Raw genomic sequence first — 22,423 nt, 5'->3', positions numbered from 1 at the left:
TCATTTGTTTGGTCTGGTGGGTTTTTACTTTTTTCATTCATTTGCTGTGTATTTCTCTGTCTTATCATTTTGCTTAACTTACTGTGTTTGCGGTCTCCTTTTTGCAGGCTGCAGGTTCATAGCTCCTGTTGTTTTTGTTGTCTGCCCCCAGTGGGGAAGGTTGGTTCAGTGGCTTGTGTAGGCTTCCTGGTGGAGGGGACTGGTCCTGTGTTCTGCTGGGTGGGGCTGGATCTTGTCTTTCTGGTGGGTAGGGTTGCATCTGGTGGTGTGTTTTGGGGTGTCTGTGACCTTAATATGATTTTAGGCAGCCTCTCTGCTAATGTGTGGGGTTGTGTTTCTGTCTTACTAGTTGTTTGACATGGGGTGTCCAGCACTGGATCTTGCTGCTCTTAGCGTTGAGATGGAGATCTCTGGGAGAGCTCTCGCCGATTGATATTACGTGTGGCCAGGATGTCTCTGGTGGTCCACTCTCATGAACTTGTCTCTCCCACCTCCGAGGCTCAGGCCTGACACCTGGCCGGAGCACCAAGACCCTGTCAGCCACACGGCTCAGAGGAAAAGGCACAAAAAAAAGAAAGAAAGAAAAAATAAAAGTTATTAAAATAAAAAATTTAAAAATTATTAAAATTTAAAATTTTAAAGAAAAAGAGAGCTACCAAACCAATAAACAAATCCACCAATGATAACAAGTGCTAAAAACTAAACTAAGATTAACTTATAAATCAGAAATTAGTCAGTTGCATATAGCAAACCCCAAGTCTACAGTTGCTCCCAATGTCCACTGCCTCAATTTTGGGGTGATTCATTGCCTATTCAGGTATTCCACAGATTCAGGGTACATCAAGTTGATTGTGGAGATTTAATCCGCTGCTCCTGAGGCTGCACAGTGAAATTTCTCTTTCTCTTCTTTGTTCTCACAGCTCCTAGGGTTCAACTTTGGTTTTGGCCTTGCCCCTGCATGTAGGTTGCCCTCTGTCGTCTAGTTCTTCACCCAGAAAGGACTAGGTTAAAGGAGCAGCTGATTAGGGGGCTCTGGCTCACTCAGGCTGGGGGGAAGGAGGGGTATGGAATGCAGGGTGAGCCTGCAGCGGCAGTGGCTGGTGTGACATTACAACAGCCTGAGGCACACCGTGTGTTCTCCCGGAGAGGTTTTCCCTGGATCACGGGACACTGGCAGTGGCGGGCTGCACATGCTCCTGGGAGGGGAGGTGTGGATAGTGACCTGTGCTTGCACACAGGATTCTTGGTGGCTGCAGCAGCAGCCTTAGTGTTTCATGCCCGTCTCTGGTATCTGTGCTGACAGCCGTGGCCCACACCCATCTCTGAAGCTCGTTTAGGAGGTGCTCTGAATCTCCTCTCCTCGCACACCCCAAAACAATGGTCTCTTGCCTCTTAGGCAGGTCCAGAGTTTTTCCCGGACTCCCTCCCAGCTAGCTGTGGCGCACTAGCCCCCTTCAGGCTGTGTTCACGCAGCCAACCCCAGTCCTCTCCCTGGGGTCTGACCTCAGAAGCTCGAGCCTCAGCTCCCAGCCCCCGCCCGCCCTGGCGGGTGAGCAGACAAGCCTCTCAGGCTGGTGAGTGCTGGTTGCACCAATCCTCTGTGCAGGAATCTCTCCACTTTGCCCTCTGCAGCCCCTGTTGCTGCATTCTCCTCCATGGCTCTGAAGCTTCCCCCGCCCACCCCCTGTCTCTGCCAGTGAAGCAGCTTCCTAGTGTGTGGAAACTTTTCCTCCTTCACAGCTCCCTCCCAGAGGTGCAGGTCCCATCCCTATTCTTTTGTCTCTTTTTTCTTTTGCCCTACCCTGGTACGTGGGGAGTTTCTTGCCTTTTGGGAAGTCTGAGGTCTTTTGCCAGCGTTCAGTAGGTGTTCTGTAGGAGTTGTTCCACATGTAAATGTATTTTTGATGTATTTGTGGGTAGGAATGTGATCTCCACAGCTTACTCCTCTGCCATCTTGAAGATTCTCCCCTCTTGTCTTCTTGATAGCAATTCTGACAGGTGTGAGGTGATGTTTCATTGTGGTTTTTTTTTTTTTTTTTTTTTTTATTTATTTATTTATTCATTTATTTATGGCTGTGTGGGGTCTTCGTTTCTGTGCGAGGGCTTTCTCTAGTTGCGGCAAGTGGGGGCCACTCTTCATCGCGGTGCGCGGGCCTCTCGCTATCGCGGCCTCTCTTGTTGCGGAGCACAAGCTCCAGATGCGCAGGCTCAGTAGTTGTGGCTCACGGGCCTAGTTGCTCCGCAGCATGTGGGATCTTCCCAGACCGGGGCTCGAACCCGTGTCCCCTGCATTGGCAGGCAGATTCTCAACCACTGCGCCACCAGGGAAGCCCATCATTGTGGTTTTGATTTGCATTTTCCTGATGAACAGTGATGTTGAGCATCTTTTCATGTACCTGTTAGACATTTTTCCAAAGAAGACATCCGAATGGCCATTTAGGTCTTCTGCCCATTTTTTAATTGGGTTGCTTTTTTTTTTTATATTGAGTTGTATGAGCTGTTTATATATTTTGGATATTAACCGCTTATCTGATATATGGTTTGTAAAAATTTTCTCCCATTCTTTACGATGCCTTTTCATTCTGTTTGTTTGTTGTTTCTTTTGCTGTGTGGAAGCTTTTAAGCTTGATGTAGTCCCATTTGTTGATTTTTGCTTTTGTTGTTTGTTCTTTTGGTGTCATATCCAAAAAGTCATTGCCAAAACCAATGGCAAGGAGATTCTTCAAGGAGTTTTATGGTATCACTGACTCTCTTAGGTTTTAGTCTTTGATCCATTTTGAGCTAATTTTTGTAATTCGTGCAAGATAGGGGTCCAATTTCATTGTTCTACCTATGTTTATCTAGTTGTAAGAGTGTTATAGGACACTCATCTTGACGTTGCATTTACATAGCCAGCACATTGTTTTGGTTTAAAAAGTATTCTTATTTAAGAGTAACCATATATGTAAGTGGCCAGTGGAGATTATGGAAGAGTGAATCCTACTCCTTGACTCTGCCATTACTTAGCTTTCTCATGGCTAACAGAGGAAGAGAATCCTAAGGCTGGTTTAATTTTCCTTATTTCCTTTACTTTCCAATTTCATGTGTAGTCCATAGTTCCCCCTCCTATTTATAACTATCCTAATCAGGTATGATTTGAAATTCAGATGAACACTTGAACCAAAATCCTTATGGCTGAGGAAGAGGTAAACAGAAGTTTATGAGCACTAGAATTTCACACATAGTAAACTAATTCTGTAGAGATCATTATATCCTCGCATAATCTTTTTTTCAGTTTGTAAAGTAAGTATCAGAAAATGTTAAGCAACTTGCCTAGGATCATACAGTGGTGGAGCTCAAATTTGTTTCTAAACTCCATTTTTTTTTTGGCTACACAATGTGGATGCCACACAGTAGGCACATTGTGGGAGAAATGAGGCCAGATTGGACACAGTTCTTTGAGACAAAAGACCAGTCAGAAGAAAAAAAAAAAAAGGAGTGATTGAAATCAGGGGTTATTTTTCATTGTCTTTTATAATGTCTTTTTTGTGTGCCTTGCATGAAGGGGAAGGCCAAGAAAGCCCTTTTGTCTGTTCATTAACTTATTAGCATCAACAGAAAGTTTTTTAACCATGACTAGCCAGTCTGTCTCCTACTTCTCTATTTTCTGTGTTAAAAGCAGCATGATACTGGAAATAAGGGAAGAAGGAGATGCTGAATAGGAGATATTTTCTTATAGAAGTGATAGTGTTTAGTTTCTTTTATACTGATAATAATATCAATTCCTCTATCATCCCACAACAGAGACACATTTACACACACATTCATAGAGACTCCACTGTGTCTTATATCATACAATGACCTTTCCCAAACCAGAGTACTTCAGTAAATGCTTATTGGTTAGACTGAATGAGGCCAGGTTGTGATCAAGCACATATTTTGAATTATATGGATTCTCCAGACCCTGTTTCAAGTTACTACCTCATCATTTTCAAAGAGATTAACACATCATCAAACATGTCTCAAAATCATGCTCAAGGATCTGATTAGCCGAAGATAGGTTGTCTGCAATTTTATTCCCTCCTCAAAATTTTCAAAGTACACCACTAATTTGGATCACTAAATAACATAACTCTCTGAAAATTTAACCAATCAATCAGTTGCTCTCCTAAATCACTATTTTGTCTGATCACTGTGTTTAGTAATATATATTTAGCATTTCTGTAGAGGAGTGGGACATGCCTATTTGTCAAAGCCACTGTATAAAAATGGTTATATACAATGCCAAATTTTCTCAGTGATCTCCTGTTTTTCTAGTTTTCTCTGGGCTAATATATCAAATATTTACAAAAAGAAATCTTACTTTTATATTACCCCTTATCTAAAGTCTAATTTCATTAAATTTTGAGCTTTATACATAGTGAAACTCCCTAAAGCGTTGGAACAAGTATGTACTCACTCAGCTAAATATGAGATAACATGGTAGTAGCTTTCAAGAAAGAAATACGAGTGATAGATTTACAAAAGGTGAAAAATTACTCTATGCATTTGATTTCAAAGTAGGTGATAGGAAAGGATAGCTTCCTACTCCCAGGTTAATATGCAACCCTACAATTGAGATAAAATAATGTTTTGCACTGCAGATATGCCTACCCTGTTCTACATTGTTCTATAAATAGGCAGTGATGGCAGAGCAGTCTGCTCAGGCAAAGTAGACACTGCCCTGGCCAGAAACACTGTCTATATTAACATACCTGCCTGACAGCTCCAAATCAGATCAATGATTTTAAAGCCAAATAAAGGCTTTCGTTACATATCTCAAGGTAGATGCAATCCTGGATATTTTAAGAACTATTTTTCATCAGAATGAGAATGAACAGCTTTTGCTGTGTTGTTTGCTGAATTTAATTATATATTAAAATATACAGTATTCTCTCCTATTATGAGTAATCAGGTCATGCAAATGTGCAGGTTTCATCCTTACATTTAAACGTGTTTCATTGGAGACAAGCAACAATATTTTTTTTTCACATATATCTGCCTGTAAGAAAACATTTAATCTTTGACAGTTAAGGGCCTCAGGATTTAGTTATTATATAATTAGGTACAAATACTTTTTACTAACTTATCCCAAATATAAAGGAAAAATTGAGATCATATCAGTTTGACTTATATAATAATCTAGAACTTCTATATTGCATCCACTTAATTAGCTAGCTAGTCTCCCCCACCACACACAAACACACACAGTCAGTCTCTAAATAGATATTGACTCAGAAAATAACTCAAACCTAAATGGACCTTTCTCCACTCCAAATTTAATCAGATGCTCTTTAGTTTCTGCAACTTTTTGTAGCATCCAAAGCAATATATGATAACTAAGTCTTTTTAAGCATTTACATATGTGCTAAGCATTTTATACTCATTATCTTATTTAATGTAAACAACATTACCAAGAGTTTAAATAATAGGCATTGCAAACCACCCATATTCTTCCTGTGAACAGCAAATAAATAGATTGTTCTCAGGCTATTTGTTCCTAAATTCCTTCAGCTTGTGTTTTTTCAGTTATAGTTTCAGTTTGATGCACTGAAACTAGACAAGGAGGTCCCAGTTCTTACCTAATGGATGTGGAAAAGGTGTCCCGTTGATTGTTTTATGTCATTGGGCAGATGGAATAATGTCTGGAAGAAAAAAAAAATACAGTAAGCCTCTATCACATCTGCATAGTGTAAACATCATATTATTTTCCTTCCAAATAAATACTAAAGTTAATTAGGCAATCAGGAGTTTAAATGGAGAAAACGTATGAGAAAAAGTAATGCAACAGATAAATATGGAATAATCATGAGAAAATGTAATTTTAAATATTGTCTGAGGAAGCCAGGCCCATAAAGGATACTAAGAACAGCCTGAGTAGAGCTGGATGTCTAAGAATGGACACGATCACTGAAATGTGGAAGAAGAGCATGGGAAGAAAAAACAGAATTTAAGATGAACTTCCCAATGTCTTGTCCGATTAGTGCTGCTGACTCATCTAGTTGGGCCCTGAAGAATTTTCAAAATGGTAATGGCACTTTCCCAGGGAGAGGGTACGATGTAGTGGAAAGATGGGCTTTTGTGTCAGACAGACTGGAACATGAACCTTCACTCAGCTACTTCTATTAGTGTGACTTTGAGTGAGTTACTTAAATTTTCTCATCCTGTTTCCTCATCTGTTGAATAGTTGCTAATGTCTCCTCAGGATTGTGTGAGGACTATTTGAAATAGCATATGCCCAACCTTTAGCACTATACCTGGCACACAGTAATGCCCACTCACAAATACCAGCTGTCCCTTCTGAGTTCATAAAGTGGTTGTCCATTGTGACACACTTTCTAGAAATGAAAGATTATAAGACAGAAATACTTTACAGAAGTACTGAAATAAACAGGAAACCTGGATTCTAGTACTGGCTTTCCTGTTAGCTTATCGTTCAACCTTGGGCAAGTAGTTCACTCTCAAAGGTTCCTTATGTTCTCATATAAAGAATAGGATCACACATTATTTCTAATGGGCTTCCTGAATCTTACATTCTGTGATTCCTCCCCAAAAATTATAATAGATAAACTATTGATTAGACATATTTCATTTGTAACAGCAAAGAATAAGCTCTAAATGAACCATGTAACAAAATACTTTAACTGAATTATAAAAGAGTAATTTTTAAGAGGTAAATCTATTGCAACCCATAAATACTCTCTAAAAGTTAAAACTGCATTTCATACAAATTCTTAATTTCCTTCAAAAGTATAGCCCTCTCAGCCTAGTTAGAAACATTCATTATTGTGACTGTTCTTGTATAAATTCATTTTGGGTTCACTTTTCATTGCAGGATCTCTGCACAATTTTCAAATATCATGAAGGCATAAACATGATTACAGCTTTCTCATTTTACAGGTGAATAACTAAACTATGATGCAGAGAAGTTAAATAAATTACCCAGTGCCCACCCATGAGGGACAAAGCTGGAATAGAGCCTAGTTATTCTGATGCCAAAAATACCATTTTCCCTGCTGCATCCCCCACCATCATTACTCACTCCCAGATTCCCGAAGGACTCATTTGCTTTTGATAAGCTCAGACATGTCATTTTCTCTCTCTAAAGTGCTGCTTCAATCTTTTGAAGGGAGAGGATATCTGTAGTTGAAATTCAGCCCAAATAACACCATCTCAAGTGAGAAGATCACTTACCCGCACCCACCATGTGCACTACTTTACTTTCTAGTCCATAGTTTGGCACTTTGTGTAGAAAATTGATCTTTTACAGCCACTTAGTAGCATTTCTCAAAGTCCTACAAGCAGTACTCTGCTAAATGGCATCTAGCTCATCTGGATATGTTGAGTTTCCAGATCATAAACTCCTAAAGGGCAGAGTCTACAATTATTTGGCTAACTTTATATCACTTGCAACTGTGGATGCTTAATAAATACTATTTCATGGTAATGATGAGGATGACAAGTTAATGCTCCTCAAAGTGTCAACCAACCAGTCAATTCAGTGAAAGTCAAACTGGTCATTTGATGTCATAAAAAAATCCAGTTACTTGATTGAATGAATTATTCAAATTGTAGCTGGTTGCTTTTATGCTTGTATAGATATAACGTTAAAGTTGCTTCCATATTGAGAAGAGAATGGTGCAATATATTCATTAGTAGTCACTTTTATCTCATCAAATAAATAAAATATAATAATATAGTGGCCTGGAATCTCAGGAATTTCCTTTAGGTAGCCTTTCCAAGCCATGAATTTATGTCACAATATTCTTGGCAGATAAATGCCCTGGCTAAACTTCATTAATATTGACCTAGTGCAATTAAAATTGAGTACCCTAAGAAGGAGGCTTCCATTTACCATTTTTTGGTTTATATAATTTTCACCTCCATATCTACATTTGGAAAATAAAGTGGAAAAAGAAATCCATTGAAGACAATGAGCAATGGATAGGTCCAGCAATGGAATACTGAGGATCATCAGAATTATCTTGATAATTGCTATAGTGTACCCCTTTACTTACATATTAATATATACACAATTTGGGGAAAAAAAAAGAATAAAGCTGGAAGACTTACTACCTCATTTCATGACTTATTCTAGATCTTACATGTTCTCACTACAAAAAAGAAATGGTGATTATGTGATGTGACAGATGTATTAGCTAATGCTAAATGTTCATAGCAGCTCTACTTGTAATAATCTCAAACTGGAAACAACCCAAATGTAGTAATCATTTTATAACATATAAGTGTATCAAATCAACACGTTATATACCTTAAAGTTATACAATGTTTTCTGTCAAATTGTATGTTAATAAAGCTGAAAAAAAGATACAATAATCAGGGCAGTGCAGTGTATATGGATGTACAGACACATGGATCAATGGAATAGGAAAGATTCCATATAGAGAGTCACTCATATATAGTCAATTAATTTTTGAACAAATTTGCCAAGGTAATTTCTGGTGACAAGATGATCTTTTGAGAAAATGGTGCTGGAAATATTAGATAGACAAAAGAAAAATTTAACTTCAAGCTCAATCACACTATATATAAAAATTAGTAGAAAATGTATCACAACCCAAATAGAGAAATGAACATCATACAACTTTTAGAAGAAAACAGGAGATAATCTTAACAACCTTGGATTTAACAAAGATATCTTAAATACAACAAAAACAAATAAAAAATACTCAGTAAATAACGGTTCATCAAAAGTATATCTTATAAAGGCAATGATACAAGTGTGAAAAGATGAGCCATAGACTTGGAGAAAATATTTGTAAAGCAAATATCTGACCAAGAACTTCTAAAATATCTAAAAACACTTTTATAACTTGTTAGAATAGAAAACACTGAATTAAAAATGGGCAAAATATTTGAAAATGTAAAAAAAGAAACTCAGCAAATAAGCACATTAAATTATGCTCAAGATCATTAGCCATTAATAAAATGTCTATTAAAACCATAATAAGATACTGCTACATACCCACTAGAAAGGCTAAAGTTAAAAAGACTGAAAATACCACACATTGGTAAGGATGCAGAAATCAGATACACTGCTGGTGGGAATGCAAAATTACACAACCACTTTGAAAACAGTAGGCAATTTATTATAATGTTAAAAATAAACCTGCCATACAAATCAGCCTTTGCATTCCTAGGTATTTACCCGACAGAAATTAAAGCATATGTTCCCTACTAAGATTTATACATAAATGTTCATAGCAGCTCTATTTGTAATAATCTCAAACTGGAAACAACCCAAATGTCTTATTGATACAAGTGAATGAATGAACAAATTTCAGTGTATCCATATAATGGAATGCTACTCGGCAATAACGATAAATTATTAATACAGGCAACAATATAGATGAATCTTAAAATAATTATGCTGAGTGAAAAAAGCCAGAAAATAGAGTGTAGGATCCCATTTATATATATATATAAACCTTGATAAAATGCAAACTAGTCTATAGTGACAGGAAGCAGATAAGTGGTTGCTTGGGGAATGGTGGTTGCATTGGCTGGAAAGAGAGATTATAAATGGACACCAGGAAACTTTTGGGGGTAAAGGATATGTTCATTATCTTGATTGTGGTGATGATATACATATACAAAACAAATTTTACACTTTAAAAATTGGGGGGATATATACATGTGTATATATATATATATATATTTTTTTTTTTTAGTCATCTGAATATATGTGGTAATTGAAATCTTGGGAAGGATTATAGAATTAGAAGCCAGTGGGGTCTAGGAACAATCTTGATTACAACATATAACAGCTGGGTTGAGGAAGATGCATTTGCAAAGGAGAAGAGAAGGAATGGGCAAAGAAGCAGAGAAGCAAAATAAGTATTGTAGAACCTAAGGGAAAAGAGTTTTCAGGAAGGATTGAGTCATTTGTCAACAGTAAACATTGCTGCTAAGAGGTCAAATAAAATGAGAATAGTAAAATCTATTTAACTTAGAGACACTGGTAACCTTAGCCAGATCTGTTTTTATGGAGGAATGGGGCAGAAAGCTAAATTGTAGTGGGTTGATGGGAAATAAAGAAATGGGGAGAGTGGATAAATGTAACTTTTAAAGATTTTTGGCTGATAAAAATAGAAAACAGAGATATAGGTAGAAGTGGCCAGAGGGAGAAGAGGAGTTATGGAAGGCTATTTTAAAAATTGAGGGCATGGGAATTCCCTGGCAGTATAGTGGTTAGGACTCGGTATTTTCACTGCCGGGGCCTAGGTTCAATCCCTGGTTGGGGAACTAAGATCCCCCAAAGCTGTGCAGTGCGGCCAAAGAAAAAAAAAGGGCAAATACTACAACATTTATAACAGTGTTGTGCTTGAGATGGCTCTTGAGAGTCAATTGTTACATTTTCAAAAAATTTGCAAGCCATTAAAAAATAAGTTATATAAATTTAGAATTAGGCAAATTATATTAAAACCAAAGAAATAAAAACTCAAAACTCATCAGTTAATTATTTATATTATACTATTATTTATACATGAGGTTGTTTATATTGATTGTGTCTGTGTGGTGGGAATATTATCTGTAATGTTTACTGCTACATATCTCAACTCTATGTTCAGTGACATCATGTGGGTCATTTGAACTTGGCCATGGAGTCCTGGAATATTTACACCACAGAAATTGGTAAATACTACAAATAATGGCTTGCTTTATTTATTTTTGTTGTTGGTTTTATTGTCTAGCAAAAACATGATAGAGAAAATCTTAATGCTGATTGAACTTTAAAATTAGGTCTGTGACCATTACGCTCTACATAGCACAAAAAATTGAGGAATTACTATTCCAGCATTCAAAAACTATTGGGTGATTCAGCAGAAAAGTCACTCACATCACTGATGAACATGCTATGTTCTGACACTTTCCATTTTTTCACTTTCATCTTATTCACTAATAGAAACAAAAATATCAGTCAACACTCAATGCCAGAACTACACTCATTTGTTAATTACAACCACAGGTTGGCTATGAATACACAAGCTCACCAAAAACAAAGACAGCATTCAGTGAGAATCAACTGATTATATGGAATTTATGATAGAGTATATTTTATTTGTAAATTGTGTGCTATACATACTCTGTTAGTGAAATTTACAATCATGCACATACATGCATGTATGCATTTTTCTAGATAGCCAGTTATTAAACATTTATTAGCACATTTATATGTCAATAAGCCATAATAAAACAGATCAGCAAAATCTTAAAAATCCATCTATATCTGTTGAATTACTATTCCTTGAGAATGTTAAATGACTTGAAAGCACGGACAAGACAATATGGGCCTGGGACAAGAGTCAGAATATAGATATAAAATATATATTTGAGAGGTATCCAATATAGTAAGGGACATGGCTGGGGTAAAGTTCAGAAGACATTGAATTTACCAACTTGGATCAATAACCTAGACTCATACCAGACCATGATTAAAACTCAAGCAGTTCATTTGTCATTCGATTAAGGCTCTATAATAAAAGTAATAAATACTTAATGTGGACCAGACACTGTGCTAAATATTTTAAGCATCCTTATGCAATAGGTATTATTATTACTACAGCCATTATATGGGCAGAGGAAAGTGAGGCTGACGGCAATTTATTAACTTGCACAAATTTATAGAGCTACTTAGTAGAGGAGCTAGCATTTGAACAAAGTTCTGCCTGATACCAGTTGTAAAGTTGCTGGTGCACCTAACCACTGTATACCACTGCCTCTTTCTAATCTTTTTTTCCAGCTTTATTAAGGTATAATTAACGAATAAAAGTTGAATATATTTAAAGTGTACAAGTTGATGTTTTCATATAGATATTCTCTGTGAGATAATCACACAATCCAGCTAATTATCACTTCGCACTCTCCATTTTCTTTTTCTTTTCTTACTTTTCAGCGAGGACACAGGATCTACTCTCTTAGTAAATTTCAAGTATAAGATACAGTATTGTTGACTATAGTCACATTGCTGTATACTAGATCTCTATCACTTATCTTCTATAACTGAAACTTTGTACTCCTTGACCAATATCTCCCCACTTCTCCCTTCACCCAACCCCAGGTGACCAACGTTCTATTGTTTCTATGAGTTTGACTATTTTAGATTCCACATTTAAATGAAATCATATATTGCGTGTGTATGTGTGTGTATATATATACATACATATCTCACATATATCTCATTTTCTTCATCCATCAATGGACACTTAGGATGTTTCCATATCCTGGCTATTGTGAATAATGCTGCAATGAACGTGGGAGTGGAGTGCAGAGATATCTCTTTGACATACTGATTTCATTTCCTGCGGATATATACCCAGAAGTAGAGTTGCTGGATCATTACCATAGTTCTATTTTTAATGTTTTGAGGACTCTCCATTCTGTTTTCCCTAATGGCTATGCCAATCTACATCCCCACCAACAATGTACGAAGGTACTCTTTTCTCCATATACTTGCCAACACTTATCTTTTGACTTTTGATAAAAGGTATTCTAACAGGTGTGACGTGATATCACATTGTGGTTTTGATTTGCATTTCCCTGATGACTAGTGATGCTGAGCACCTTTTCATATACCTGTTGGCCATTTGTAAGTCTTCTTTGGAGAACTGTATATTCAGGTCATTTGCTTGTTTTTTAAATTGGGTTATTTGGGTTTTTGCTACTGAGTTGTATAAGTTCCTTATGTATTTTGGATATTAATCCCTTATCTGATATATGGTTTATAAACATTTTCTCCCATTCTGTAGGTTGCCTTTTCACTCTGTTGATTTTGTTTCCTTTGCTGAGCAAAAGCTTTTAGTTAGGTGCAATGCCACTTTTCTTTGCTGCTTTCATAGTTCTCTCCTTTTCCTTGAATTTTGACAATTTTATTATAGTGTGTCTGGGTGTAGTCTTCTTTGGATTGACCCTCTTTGTAGTCCTTAGAGCTTCATGATACTTGATGTCCATTTCCCTTCCAAGTTTTGGAAAGTTTTAATTCATTATTTCTTTAAATAAGCTTTGTCTTTTTCTCTCTCTTCTCTTGCTGGGACTTCCATAGTTCATATGTTTTTTCATTTTGATAGTGTCCCATAAGTCCTATAGGATTTTTTTTTTTTTTACGCTTTTCATTCTTTTTCCTTTTTGTTCAATCTGAGTGTATAATTTCAAATAACTTGTCTTGAAAGCTTAGTAACTTAGGATTTACTTTTGTAAAAGCACATTGACAAGTATTAAAATGTTATACTTGCATTTTGACAATTATAGTATAAATATGAAACACAAAACATCCAGTGTTAAACACTGATCTCCCATGGTTGCCTTGGATTTAGATATTGGTAGTTTATATTTCATAGAAGGGAACTTTCAAAGTTCTGTCAGTGCTTATAGCATGTAATATTATTCCTCATCAAAATCTTCATGAAATCTAAAAGGCTGGTATTAAAAGTGGTTATTATTTTTTTCTTGAATATTCTAAAACATGCCAGTTTGGAGTAGCTTTCAGATTTTCAAGGCATGAAAGATATACTGAATACTCAAGAATATGTTTTAACACATTAAGTATAAGTTTGTTTACAGTTACAATAGAAATACCTTCAACTTTCAGCTACTGAAAGAAAATACCCTAAGAAAACATGAAAGGTATTTTGGGCCAAGTTACTTCTTACTGAAAATAATATATCATCTTGATCAATTTTTAAACCAAATTCTTAAAAGCATTAAAAATTGTTTTTTGGTTTTTTTTTTTTATAATTGTCAAACTATTCCAACTCCTAATAAGAAATTTTCAAATTAAAAAATTATCTCTGTTGCTTAGAAAATATGTTTTACGTTTAATCTCAAATTCACTTTAAATGCTGGACATATGATTTAATACCTAAGAAGACTCTAGCTAAATTATTTGGTAATATTTATAGTGATACTTTTCTGGGTAGACATGTTTCACACAACAGTTTTTAATTAATGCTGAAAAAAATCACTTGATAATTTTAAATACAATTAATGATAGGCTGATTAATGGATTAACAGTTTATTTAGTAATTTAGATGGCATAGGGTCCAATAAAGGCAACAATCTGATAATTGCTCAATGTGCAATTCTGCCCATTAGTAATACTAAGCCAAGAACTTGATATTTCACTCAGTTGGATTACTTAGTTTCATGTATGTGATTTGATCAACAAAACAGTAGGTACACAATGTCAAGATTTTTCCTTCTTCTTTATTATTATTTTAAGAGCAGCTCAGTGATTTGGGGGATTGGTTAGTATAATACAGAGAACATAGGGAAAACGTATAAAATGGCACTTAAAACCAATACCCATACTCATCTCATTATGGTCATAACTAAGATTAACTTTTGTGTAATTTGCTTTTCTTTAGAACATAAAGCATTAACTTGAAGTATATACACAATACATAAACAACCTTATGCAAAATACTTTTCGTAAGTTATATTACATTTTAAAATATTGGAAACTGAATATCTGTGCTGATTTGTCTTTTGACTAAATATAACAAGAAGAGAACAACATTCAACAAGGGAGGGTTATACTGATAATAAAGCTCTCAAAGTTAAAAATGTCTTCCTTTCCCTTTCTACCTAGCACAGACTATATAATGTCCCGAGAGGACTTATGATAAGAAAAATGTCAATCACAGCTTTAAGCCCTTGGTTTGGAAGGAGCTAATGAGAAAGCGGATTGGAAGGTGAGACTTCATGTTTGCTTTCAAATAAGTGGTCTTAAACTTTTTCTATAAGAAGAAAAATTAGTTCATATATATATCTAAATATATATATATATCTAAACCATTCATTTTTACAGCTTTCAGGTAAAGTCCGACACTTGGCTTATACAAAGTCTGTGAGGAGAGGTCAGTAGAGATCATCTAATCTTAAATTGTGAAATCATTCAATTTCTTAGCATAGTCTCTCCCCAGTAAAAGCACAGCATGCCTGGGTATGTCACTGGTGATCTCTAATAAAAGTTAGTTCCAAAGACTGGGAGATTTCTGCTACAGTCATGCATTCTTTTTACCATCTTGTTTATTAGCAAAAATCAGCAATCCAGCTTTCCTTAGGTCCTCATGGGCTAACATTTTATAGAGTTCTCTAATTACAGAAATTCTTGGTCTGTACTGTCCACAACAACTATTTACAAAATCTCTGTTACTACAGTAAGTGTTCCAGGAAGAATGAAGAGATTCTTGGCCACCAGTATTCCACATGAGGAAGCATGCATTATTAATCACTATCTCTTCTACATTACTTCCTATTGTAGGGGATGTATGTACAATTTCATTCACAGAAAACTGGTAAAGGATGATACTTTTCCTTGCATTATCCACCCCAACAATAACTTTGTGCTCCTGGTGCTTGAAGAGTCTCCATATCCTGGTGAAGAGAATTCCCATTCTTGGGCAGCTGACCCCCTTTCCAGCCACCTGGGTGACCTGGACACCCCCAGCTCAGGCTGAAGCAGAGGAGGAAGATGTGCTGGAGCCGACACCTCTGCTGTTGCTGCTCCTGCACTGACTGCTGGCCAGCTTCCTAGGAACCAGAGGGAGGCGAAAGCCCAGGCCTCCCTGCCACACCCATGGCCCAGACGCTGCCTCTGGGGCACTCTTCTGGCTTGCACACATTTCCTCCATGTTGTCTGCAATGAGCCTCGTGGACCACTGTCCTCCTCTAGCTCAGGTGACTTGCCTTGAAATTCAATAATTCTTTTTTCTGATTGATCAAGTCTGCTGTTGAAGTTCTCCATTGAGTTTTTTTTTTTTTTTTTTTTTTTAGAAATTCACGTTCTTTTATTTATTTATTTATTTATTTATTTATGACTGTGTTGAGTCTTCGTTTCTGTGCGAGGGTCTTCTCTAGTTGCGGCAAGTGGGGACCACCCTTCATCGCGGTGCGCGGGCCTCTCACCATCGCGGCCTCTCTTGTTGCAGAGCACAGGCTCCAGACACGCAGGCTCAGTAATTGTGGCTCACGGGCCCAGTTGCTCTGTGGCATGTGGGATCTTCCCAGACCAGGGCTCGAACCCATGTCCCCTGCATTGGCAGGCAGATTCCCAACCACTGCGCCACCAGGGAAGCCCTCCATTGAGTTTTTAATTCTTTATTTCTATTGTATTCTTCAGCACCACAATTTCTGTTTGGTTCTTTTTTATGATTTCTGTCTCATTGTTGAAATTCTTGTTTTGTTCATGTGTTGTTTTCTTGATATTGTTATCTATCTTTGTTCTCTTGTAGCTCACTAACAACTTGGCAATCTCTATAAAAAATGTATAATGCATGTATTGTTTGATTCAAAAGGAATTTGTCATACAAAAATCTCACAAGCAGGCAAAAATAGTTTTCAGTAGCATTGTTTTAGTAGGGAAAAGTTGGTGACAATGTAAGTGTTCATCAGTATCAGACTGGTTAAATTAATCATACCTCAATTATGCTATACAGCTATTATTATATATAGAATATCACATAGCTAGTAACATGGTTTATAATATTATATCTATATATACTGCCCTGAAAAAGTTACTGAAGATATATTGTTAAGCAAATAAAACAATTTACAACACAAAATGCATGTTATGATGCCAGGTGGCCACATAAACAAGATATATGAGACCCAATGGGGTTAGTTAGATATAGCTGTTTGTGGATGCATAGAACCATCCTGAAAGTATATACATATGCTAAAGTGAGGACTTCGGAAAAAAGAGTGGAATGAAAAATGGGACTACACTTACATAGGCAACAAAGGAAAAAGTAATACATTAAAACAAAATGGGCCTACCTTTATTTTTAAAAATACTAGCCTGCACATTGTATTTTTGCCACTGCCAGAATCAATGGGTGTGGAGACAGTAATCAATAATTTTAGTGTGGCTGGTACATAAGATAAGGATGAGGCACTCCCTGGGTTTACTCTCTGTCTGCAGAGCCAGATTAAGACACAAAGTCAGGTTAGTTAAATACATATATAAGAGGGCCTAGAATGTTCTTGACATTCCCAGATGCCAGTGGCAAGAGCTTTATTTGAACACTGAAGTAGAAATGTAGAAGATATAGCATATTATAAGACCATTAAATCTTCCCATTTCCATAATGGAATGGAATGTGGAAAGGTGAGGAAAAATCATAAATTGCTTCTTAAACTCACAGAAATGTATATTAATGTTCAAACTCCGCCAGCTTCCAACTTTACTACTGTTAGTGTGCAAAAATGAGAGCAAGTATGTTTCTGACACATTTTGACAATTTTTTTCAATGCATATAAGCAGGCAGAAAAATAGCATCCTAGAAAAGCTTCAAGTATCACGTAGGCTACTCAGCTGACACCCATAAAGTCATTTCTGGATGCGATTTCTCTTGTTCTAATCTACAGTCTCATAGTACTGTTAAAACTTGACCCCATCTTAATACTGATTTCATGGTCTTTTAATTAAATCCAGTTCAAAGAAAGAACTCAGTTCCCCAACCATATGCATCACATCTGGGGCAATGGAAATAATTATGCTCTTGATTTAATGCAGTCTGTCTCTTTCCTGAACATTTTTGGTGGGAAACATAGGTGAAAAGCTAATGGAAGAGGAGGAAAAGATGGGCATCCAGGGAAAGTTATACTAAATATTGAAAGGAGAATGATTTTAAAGGAGCACACAGTCATGAAAATTATACTTAAGCATGGAGAAGAGAAATCTAATAAGAAACTTCTGAATTGATAACATTTCAGAAATTGATCCTTAATTTGGGTTTGACAAAATGGATGAATAGGTATCTCTTGCTTTCCTCCATTTCAGTTCAGGTAGGTAGTCCCTCAAATGGCCCCAAAGGCGCCCGCCTTCTGAGATGAATGCCCTTGTGTAATCTCTCCTCCAATGTGGAGTGGAACTAGTGACTTGCCTCAAACAGAATACAGCAAAAGTGATATAAACTAACCTCGAGAAATGACTTCCTATTATAAGAAGACTCTGGCTTCCGTTTTACTTGCCATCTCTCACCCTATCTCATTCATATTCTCTCTCTGCCATTGCTCTGGCGGAAGCCAACTATCATATTTTGAGTAATTCTTTGCCCAAGTAGTAAGGAACTGATCTCACTAGCCATAGCCAGGGAGGGACTTAGGCCATGTGAGCAAGCTTGAAAGCAACTCCTCCCTCTTTTGAGCTGCGTTACAGACCTTCAAGCAGAGGCTCCTCCATATTCCTGACCCACAGCAACTGTGAGATAATAAATGTTTGCTGTTTGAAACCACTAAGTTTTGGGGTAACTTGCTATGCAGCAATAAGTAAATTAGTGACTTTTTTTCTGAAAAATATTTAAGTTTCATAAATCATTCCATTTTATATGTATGAGTAAGCTCCCTGTTTAAAAATATCCAGGGGTCTTATGTTTTTCCGAAAAGATAATTTAGTAAAATGTAATCACCCCGATCATTGGTTTTATTAAATTCAGTTTCCTTATAACAAGAATTCCTAAGGTATGGCATACTTTTGGGTGTACACTGTAATCTGAAATATGGTGGCTAGGTCATAAATGAAAATATGCATACTAATATGTCAAATTTTGCTGAGGTCTTTATGTATGTCAGGCACTATTCAAAATGCTTTTTTTTTTTTTTAAACATGTATTTACAATACTTAATCCTCACCCAAAAAAGCTAATTAAGTAGATTTTTTTTTTACTCCCATTTAACACATGAAGAAACAGGCATGGAGGGCAATGGAGGTTAAGCAACTTGCCCAAAGTCCCACAGCAAGAAGATTCAAACTCCGGCACTCAGAATCCAGAACCCACCATCTCAACCACAACTCTCCTGAGAACCCGTGTTCTCTTCTGGGACTGCATTCTTTGTATGGAGCATTCCGTTCTCTTTGATCACAAAGCAGAGAAGTTTTAGATGATAGATGTAAATGTTCACAAGGATGAACGCTCGCCTGTAATGAATCAGACACTTCCTGGGAGATAGTATAATTTGAGTAGTTAAGAATAAGGACTCTATCCTATGTCTACAAAAGCAGAAAGAGATGGGGGAGGAACTAACGTTACCAGAGCTTGGTGAAAGCTGCAGCTGTGACCACAGAAGAACATGGCCACTGTCAGAAGTGTGCCAAGGCAAAGGGCAGGTGGCGAGAAGAAATATCCCAACTGGTCTCTTCCTCCCACCTTTAATCTCCTGACACTTCCCCATACCGGCCAAGCCCAACTACAAACCAGAGGGCAAGGACGCCTGGGTGATAGAATCCACTGAGGCCACTCTCTTGGGGCACAGAACAGGGCAGAGATGGGAGAAAATGGATTTGGGTGGCTTACCACCTCACCTAATTTTTAAAAAAAAGAAAGAAAGAATGAGGATTCTAGCGTAGAAGAGCCTAAATTCCAATCCCTCTCAGCCAATAGTTATTTGTGTAATTTGGGTTAAGTGACTTATCCTCTCTCAGATTCATTTCATCAAATGTAAACCGCTGACCACATCTGTCCCTCTCTCAAAAAGCTGGTGTAAGCATTAAATGAGATAATACATGGAAGGGTTTGGAATAGTCCCTAGATACAGTAAGCAGTTAATAAATGTTAACTATTATTATGATGATAATTAATATCTGACAGAGGAGAACAGAACTTAACACAGAGTTTTAGGCTCTGTTCTTTCCAGAGGAAAACAGCTATCCAAATAAGTAGAGAAAGGAGGCTAAAGGACAAATACAGTGAAAGACAATAGGATGTACTGGTATTCTACAACGCCAAATGTGCTTTGCATACATAATTTTCTTGAACCTTCACAGCAGACTACGTAAATAGTATTCCTCTTTTACAAATGAGGAAGCTTTAATAGAGGAATTTATCCAGGGTTTCAAAAGCTGCCAGGTAACAGGTAGCACCAGTGGGTATTCAAATCAAGGCACATCTGACTCTCTCTTTCACCATGAGAGACTTCTGGGTTTAAAAACCAGAGGGATGGAGGAATTACCCTAAATTGTGAAGGCATGGCCTGCAATTTAGTTAAATTTAGGTGTTCCCTATATTCCGTCTGTATACATATATCCACTGCCTGCCTGGTGCAACCTTCTGTGCAAGATACACACAGTTGCCAGGCAGGGCTGTGTCCAGCCATGGGAGCAAAGGGATTGAAATCCAGCCCATGATCCACTCGCCAAGCCTTGAACCTAAGGGCATACATTTGCCAAAGAGGTACTTTTTCTAGTTTACACATTAGTGAAATGTGAGCTAATGGAGGCCCTAAAATTATGGTTATGGGTATGACCTAATCCCTGCAATCTAATGAAAATTCAGATTGTGCCTAGATGATCTGATAGAGAGAACCTGAATTCTTTATTATCTAGAGATGTTGAGTGAGAGCTACCTGGCCTAGGGGTAAAGAAGCAGGATGGAATTAAAATGTACAATCCTGAAGAGGAGGCTAGAGTAAGCTGTACCCAAAAGGATCTTAGGTAAAGTAAGTAAACTGACCTGGAAATGTATCTGTCTGTAGCCCAAGATTACTCACTCTGTGAGATTAATTTCTTAACACTCTTTAACTATTACCTTGACTTAATACTGATGGAGAGAAATGGCAGGCAGTTATGGCATGGGGGGTGCGGATTGTGTTTACAAGGCTATTACTTAAAGAGGAGACTCGGGCTTATTTCAGCCTGGGGGTGGAAGAAGCAAAGTAACGCAGGGTGGCCTCTGCTGTTTCACCACAATTTATTTCTTACTCTTTACTGAGTGATTTGGAGCATTGTTTTCTACATCTTTAATTTTACAATTCAATTTCCTAAATGCACGTATAACAATATAAGGCTAACTGTGACCATAATTATATACTTTTTCATCTCATGGAACGTTGACACAAAACTCTAATGACGAGTATTTCTCATGAAACAACAAAGGATATCATTTTATGTTTTAGAGAAAGCATTTGATCAGAAGTTTAATTCGGGATTTTGAATGATCAGTAGCGATGTCACTTCAGTTGTGAAAGATTCTTTTACTTTCTGAGGACCTTTCAAGATATATAAGAGGGTATCACCTTTAAACATATTAATATTTAGGGGAGAAAATGTATTTCTTTTTTAGCTTTGATATACATATGTCACAGTTGTAAGAAATTACTTCCTAATTTTTATTGCAATGCAGTAGTCACACTTACTCCAAGACATCTTCCAGCTGTTATTATATTGGGTTGGCCAAAGAGTTCCTTTGGTTTTTAAGTAAAAATAAGAGGCATTTTTCATTTTCACCAACAACTGTATTGAACAACGCATTCACCATTTTATTCCACTACCTTCTGCCATTTTTCAGGCAACTTCATAATTCCATTTTCCCAAAACTTTTTATCTTCTTGAGCAAAGAACTGTTCCAGGTGCCTTTTACAGTCTTCCAAGGAATTGAATATTTTTCCATTAAGAGAATTTTGTAAAGACCGAAATAAATGGAAATCCAAAGGCACAATGTCTGGTGAATATGGCGGATGAATCAGACAAGCCGTAACAGTTTTTGCCTGGTCATCAAAGAAACATGCGGTCTTGCATTATCCTGATGGAAAATTATGCATTTTCTGTTGACTAATTCTGGACTCTTTTCGTCAAGTGCTTTCAGTTGGTTTAATTGGGAGCAGTACTTGTTGGAATTAATCGTTTGGTCTTCTGGAAGGAGCTCATAATAGAGGACTCCCCTTCAATCCCACCATATACACAACATCACCTTCTTTGGATGAAGACCGGCCTTTGGTGTGGTTGGTGGTGGTTCATTTCACTTGCCCCACAATCTCTTCCATTCCACGTTATTGCACAGTATTTTCATCGCCCGTCACAATTTGTTTTAAAAACGGAACGTTTTCATTACATTTAAGTAGAGAATCGCATGCAGAAATACGGTCAAGAAGGTTTTTTTTCGCTTAACTTATGTGGAACGCAAACATCAAAGTGATTCACATAACCAAGCTGGTGCAAATGATTTTCAACACTTGATTTGGATATTTTGAGTATGTCAGCTATCTCCCGCATGGTATAACGTTGACTGTTCTCAATTAATGTCTCAATTTGATCGCTATCAACTTCAACTGATCCACCCGACCGTGGAGCATCGTCCAGAGAGAAATCTCCAGCACAAAACTTCACAAACCACTTTTGACACATTCGATCAGTTACAGCACCTTCTCCATACACTGCACAAATCTTTTTTTGAGTTTCAGTTGTGTTTTTACCTTTCTTGAAATAATAAAGCATAATATGCCCAAAATGTTGCTTTTTTCTTCCATCTTCAATATTAAAATGGCTACACAAAAATTCACCAATTTTGATGTTTTTTTTTTTTTAAATGCACGCTGATATGACAGCTGTCACAATGCAATCTAACAAAATTGTTTCAAATGAAGTTAAAGACAACTAAGTGCTACTAGA

General features: G+C 36.9%; 1 pseudogene; it reads right to left on the bottom strand.

The window, feature by feature from the left end:
* Window positions 1-14,940: 14,940 nt before the first annotated feature.
* Window positions 14,941-15,434, bottom strand: LOC103010285 (ADP-ribosylation factor-like protein 5A; annotated as a pseudogene).
* Window positions 15,435-22,423: the final 6,989 nt, after the last annotated feature.

This window comes from Balaenoptera acutorostrata, chromosome X (assembly GCF_949987535.1).
Source record: "Balaenoptera acutorostrata chromosome X, mBalAcu1.1, whole genome shotgun sequence".
Classification (NCBI taxonomy): domain Eukaryota; kingdom Metazoa; phylum Chordata; class Mammalia; order Artiodactyla; family Balaenopteridae; genus Balaenoptera; species Balaenoptera acutorostrata.
Note: the sequence above shows the minus strand (reverse complement) of the source record. Positions and strands in the feature narration are given on the sequence as shown.